Source organism: Pteropus alecto, unplaced genomic scaffold, assembly GCF_000325575.1.
Source record: "Pteropus alecto unplaced genomic scaffold, ASM32557v1 scaffold103, whole genome shotgun sequence".
NCBI lineage: Eukaryota > Metazoa > Chordata > Mammalia > Chiroptera > Pteropodidae > Pteropus > Pteropus alecto.
Window position 1 is genome coordinate 7,551,652 of NW_006436288.1, and position 6,375 is coordinate 7,558,026.

A 6,375-nucleotide genomic window follows, 5' to 3' on the forward strand; every position below is an offset into this window, starting at 1 on the left:
TTTCTAAAAGGAGATCATCAAATCAGTTTGTTAGACATGACACAATTAGATCTCAGATGCTCAGTTGCCTGACCATTTGTAAAAACATTTTCTGGAAATTAAGACTAGACCAAAGAACTCTGACTTTTATTTAGCCTTGACTGTGTCAGACTTTAGTTTATATTTCTATTCAACTTCTTTTGCTGAGAACATGAATAATTTTTGCTCAAAGTCATTCTCCCCAAATAGTGCTATTAATCAACGGTTATTCCTAGTCAGGTTAACAGAGTAGATAAACACTGTGCTCACTTCCTCACACAACCACATCAAAATAACAACTAAATTACAGAACAATATCATTGAGAACCACCGGGAGATTAGCCAAGCAGAATTCCTGTAACTAAGGATATCAAGAAGAAGCCTGTTAAGAGGGGTGGAAACTTGGACCAGGCAGGTTCCACACTCATGGTGTGGCTGTTAAGAAATGGGAAAGATATCTCGGCTATGGAGGTCCCCTGAGGTGCGAGGGTCCCAGCCCCACACAAGGCTCTCCAGCCCAGGGTTCTAGTGCTGGGAAGAGAAGTCACTATAATAATAGGAAAGGTAGGAAACTATTATACATCACGCCTTTGGTGAAGAGTGAGAAGCAGGAAATAATCATGCGGGATTCCCCCTCACTCCCCCATACCTTGACTTCTGTTCTTGATAATTGTTTTGTGTTTGTATAAAACTTGAGTTCAAAAGATAACTTCAGGGGCTAAAATGAGAGGTTCATGGAACCTCTGGGTTAGTAACCTAAGTGAATAGATTCACTTGCTTTGACCTTTAAATAATATTCCCAGACAAGGGACAACCTCTTTGAGCGCATTTTAGTCTCCATTAGTATGATAGCCATGATGGAAATGATGGCTAACCAGGCCTAGGGGAGGGTGCAGGCGTAGTGTGAATCATTTTGTTATCTTCAGTATTTGGGAGTCTTGGAGCAGAAGGGGAAGGTTTACAGTTAAGGAGTGGGTAGAAAGAGAGAGGGAATGGGGAAGCTAATTGGTGAAATCTGCTTGAGAGGCTAGTAGTGCCAGAATATTCTCCTTTAAACTTCGAAGTTCTTGGGAAATAAGACTACTGTGGTTGTACTCAAGATCTCTCTTCCAGGAAATGAGGACCCTTGGAAGGTGCCAGAGGAGAGGAGACTGGTCTTTTATATCCTTCTCACGCAGCCTCATAAAACCATATGGATGGCCATAATATGATTTCAAGGGTAAGGAGATAGTTTGTTCCTGCTTTGCTCATTGATTCTTGAAACAGTTTTTTTGTTGTTGTTTTTGTTTTGTTTTGTTTTGTTTTTTAAACAGAGGATACAAGCTTTCATTTAACAGAGTGAAAGGGAAAGAAATAGTGGACATACTCCCTGGTGGCCACCTACCCTGCCACTACTGCCATGCGTGTTTAGCCCAAGCCTTCCTCTTTTCTTGCTAGCCTAAATTTCTCATTGACACCCACTCTAGAGCATCCTTATTGACATGAAGCATTACATTGCACAGAATCTGGGTTCTCAAAATGTGGTCCATGAACCAGCAGCATTATCATCACCTGGATCTTAGAAATATGGACTTTTCAGCCCCATTGTAGATTACTGAGTCAGAATCTGCATTTTAACAAACTATCTAGGTGATTTGTATGAATATTAAAGTTCGAGAAGCTCTGGCCTAGAACACTTCTTCATACCTAGCCTTAACTGAAATCTGATTTATAAATAATGGTAATCATCACAGAACTTTTTAATAGCTCATCCCTATACCACAGAACTCACAGCATAGCAGGCTTATAAAAACAAAACTCCAAAACAAAAACATAATTTTTTCCCCAAGTTTGTTGAAAGCTATGTCCTCTTATTAATACTATATGTTCCTCTTTAGTCTTTCACTTCTCTCCTATAATCCATGGACTTCATGAAAAAAAAAAAAACTTAAAATGTTACTCTATTTTTTTTCCACTTTATAACTGATACTGCATTGCCAGGATAAGCTTTTGTAAGTACATAATAATAATAATAATAATAATAATAATTAATAATAATATAACAATATAATAATAAATAACAATAAAAAATAAAAAAGTAGGTAAGCAATTAAGAAATTGATTTAGAGAGTATTTGCTGTTCCATTTTCTCAGATTATTTTCTATATATGCATTTCATCTTCATTTAGCAAGGCTTCTCCCATTATGAAATGGCATATTGTGGAATTTTACTTTTTTTTTTTCCCTGCAAGAAGAGGGAGGGAAAGATTGTACTTATTTATTGAACCCAGCCAAACCTGTTTAATTTTTGGAGATACAAGAATGACACTTTAAGAAAATATTATCTACAGTAACATTAGGGTGAGGTCCACGAGGATATCATTACAGCAGGACCTTAGTGTGTTTACACGAGCTTAGAAGAACTAATTCTGGTGACTTCAGGAGAACACTTGGAAAGAGGAGTGTAAAGAAGCCAAACTATCTATAGTAAAACAGCTGCTGGTTCTGTTTGCCAGGGCTGCTGCAGTCCTCTGAGGTCAAATCTCTAATCATTTTGAGTTTAGGTCTCTTGATCAATACCAGGTGATATATGAGAATTTATGGCATTTCTCTTATTTTCGAGATAGCTTTCTAGTGCATATTTTAAAATATTTTTTTGTATATGATTTATGCCATATGCTGCCATTATGCTTTTCTTAAAAACTTATATTAATATAGTACTAACAACAAAGATAATAAAATTGCCAATATTTTGGCTTTTATTCAGTAGGCTTTGCTGGTTTTAACTTTTACTGCCATTGTACGCTAGAGTATTAGTTGTCACCGTGCTGACCCAGCAGGTTATTTCACTTTGGAAAAGAGTGAGTAACATTTGTCTTGCTTACTCAGCATGTTATTTCTCTTCAGAGCAAAGTGCAGTGGCTTCTAGTCCATTTTTTAAATTGATTTTAGGATGGTTTTAATGATTTATAAAGTAGCATTTAATCCTATACATCTAGGTTTTGTTTGCCTCATGAAATCAGCTACTACATGAAATTGTCTAAGGCTACATTTGTCATTCCGTAAAAACAAACACACATAATAACTTTCTGGAGAAGATTCTCTGTTAGTCTCTGCTTATGATCAAAATTTCACATGTGATCATTTGACTTTTCAGAAACGGAATTCCAGTAATTTTATTCTGTCTAAATATCTCAAAAAATTAAAAATATGACCTGCATAAATATAAAGTGAAGATGTGTCAAAGAAGTCATTTATATAGAGAACCAATGGATATAATCTATATGGACTTTATATTTGGAGGCACAGAGTGATCTCTAGATTGCTTGGGTTTGAATTGTCCTAATGATCCATCATTTACTATTTCCTGGGCTGGATGGTGGAAAAAGACATGGCCCAAACCACAAATTGGACGAAATATAGACAATGGTAGCCAGAAACAAAAATAGAGACATAAAGTCAGAAGCATAAAAAACTGAATCAATGAAGGAAAAATTATATTGTCCTTGGGATTCACTCCAGGACTCATGAAGAGATATTCCTGGGAGAAAAGAGCTCGTAAGATATGCTTCTTGGACAATACAGTTTAATAGACTTCAGTAGATGAGTCTCTCTCAGTGGGAAAAACCTCACAGATTAATAAAGCATACTTTTCAGAAAGTTAAAAACATGACTCATACAAATATAAAGTAAGAATGTATTAAAGATTTATTTAACTCAAAATGAAGGATCTAGCTGGAAGGTAAAGCTGGTTTAAAGAAGAATTCAAGGAATAAATATTTATGTAGTCATTCTTGAAAGGCATGATGAAATGAACTTGCTAAATAAGAGACAAAACAAGTTATGTCTTACAGAGCAGTAGAACTATAAGCATTAAGGTTATTTTTTCTATTGGGGAGAAATCATCACTTATCAGACAAAAATTCACAAATTAATATGTATCTTCAGAATCTGGGGCTATTAATGAACAGTAAATAATGAGTCAAACAAAGATATATTCCATTAGAAAATTAAATAAGCCTTGGGCAGATCTACTAGACAATGCTTCAGTATGACACTGAAAAGAAATTCTGGCATCTTTTTCCTTATTTCAAAGTTTTAGATAATTTTTCTGAGCAGTTCTAATGTCTTAGAGTCTTTAACATTACTCAGCAATTTTCAGTATTGTAAAGGCTTAGAGAAATGACCGAATAATATTCATTTGCTATATAATAACATGGTGCTTTTATGTCTCAAATTCTTTGTTAAATTAATTTACAAAGAAAGGCCCAAACCTGTTAAATCTATGTTGGTCAAAGGAGACACATCATTTATTTGTACTATTCAATGTTTCAGTGGTGATTTAAAAAAAAATGTCCACGAATTCTTTTATACTTCTTTTTTCTTTGAGAGGTAGAGATTAATTCCTCTCTTCTTTTGTGTGGCCTAGACTTTGTGACTTGCTTTTAACATATTGAATACGGTGCAAGTGATGGTGTGGAACTGAGACTAGGTTATAAAAGGTATTTGGGTTCTTCCTTACTCTCTTCTCAAATTACTTACCCTAGGGAAAACTAGCAACCATGTTGTGAGGACACTCAAGCAGCCCATGTGGTGAAGAACTGAAGCCTTTTGCTAACAGCCAGCACAAAGCTGTGGCCTCCGGCCAATAACAATGTAAGTGAAGCAGATCCTCCAGCTCCAGGCAAGCTTTCAGATAATTGCATTCTTACTGGCATTTTTGCTAGAACTTCCTGAGAGTCTTTGAGCCATACCAATCAGCTAAGCTGCTATTGAATTCCTGACTCACAGAAACTATGAAATGATAAATGTTGGTTGTTTTAAGCTGCTAAATTTTGAAGTACTTTGCTACACAGCAATTGATATTTGAAATAGACCTTGGTTAAAATTTCCCTCTCCTTTGGAAGCTGGAAAAGTAAAAATTTTCCCAGTTAATAATAAACCAATTTTCTCAAGCACTAGAGATGAGCAGCTTAGAATATCTGTGTGACCTACCCACTGCTTGGTTCTCAGGTGACAGTGAGTATGGTGGCCTCTTGGTTATAACTTGCTCACTGGGCATTGCCCAAAGCTTGTTTAGGATGGACTTCTGAGTCTATATCTAGAGCATATAAGACAAGAAGTTGAAAACTATGCTCTTCCAGAGAAAGTCCCCTATAGTGGACACTAAAGCTGGGTTTGGTTACCTTGTCTGAAGGTTGGGCCATATATCCTTTTGGATAGCTTCTCTACCTCCATTACTCATGGTTAATAGACTGGGATATGTATCCATTTATTAAATGTGATATGTTTACATTTGTAGAAATACATTTTGGGGAAAATTATGAAAATAGGTTCAGTTTTCTCATTTTTTTATTAGACTGGAAAAACCCTTCTATTTAATTCAGTAGAAAAATAAAGACAAGTTCTTAGCAAGATTTTAGTGTATGTGTTTGCTTGTTGGGTAATTTGTTAGCAGGGAGCTTCTGAGTTGTGGACTTTTCCCTCTGGATACATTGCCCTGGAAAGACTGTTTGCTCCCATGCAACTGTGGAACAGAAAATATGATAGTGCCAGCTTAATATCTCAAAGGTTTGTAGGGCATCTTCAGGGCAATGCCAGAGACTGGCTTGAGTGAGGATCAGCTAACAGACAAACAATGACTTGTTAGCCCCTAAGTAGTCCTTCCTTCTCATTTTCCTACCCCTGCATATCCCAAATTAGGTCAATATTTCAAGGATGAAAAGCCCTCAGAAGAGAACAATTTCAAGGTCAGAAGAGTAGAAATATCCCCTGAGAATCTGGGTCATAGGGAAGAGGGCAGTAAATGGAACAGGTGAAGACAGTGAGTTCCCTGGCCTGTGGTGAGATGACCCCTTCTTAATAAACCTGTAAAGAGAGCACAAGCTGAGGCTTCCTGAACTTCGCCCTTCCCACATTTTAGCTAAGGCAGGCAATTCCTCTAGAATAAAATATGCTTCAATTAGCAGGTAACTGAAAAACACAATAATAGCCAGATGGCTGAGAAACACAACATGCCTAAATAGTGACAACAAATGATACTATTTATCATAGGCAAATCAGAATTAATGAAACAGACAGATTAAGAATTTAAAATAAATATAAATGTTCTTAAAGAGATGAAAGAATGTTGGTTACGTGAAGCGTGAAGGAGCAGTTATAAAGAATCAAGTAGAAACAATGGGTATAAAAATTATAACAATTAAAATAAAGAATTTCAATGAAAGATGAATAGCTTGAAGGTGATAGACAAAGAATAAATTAGTAAACTGGAAGCTCGGTCTAAGAGTATCTTCTAGAAGTGACAGAAAAGAATAAAAAAAGTAAGTGAGAAGTGCCAGTATACCTATGATGGCATTTCAAAGTCAGGAGAGGTGA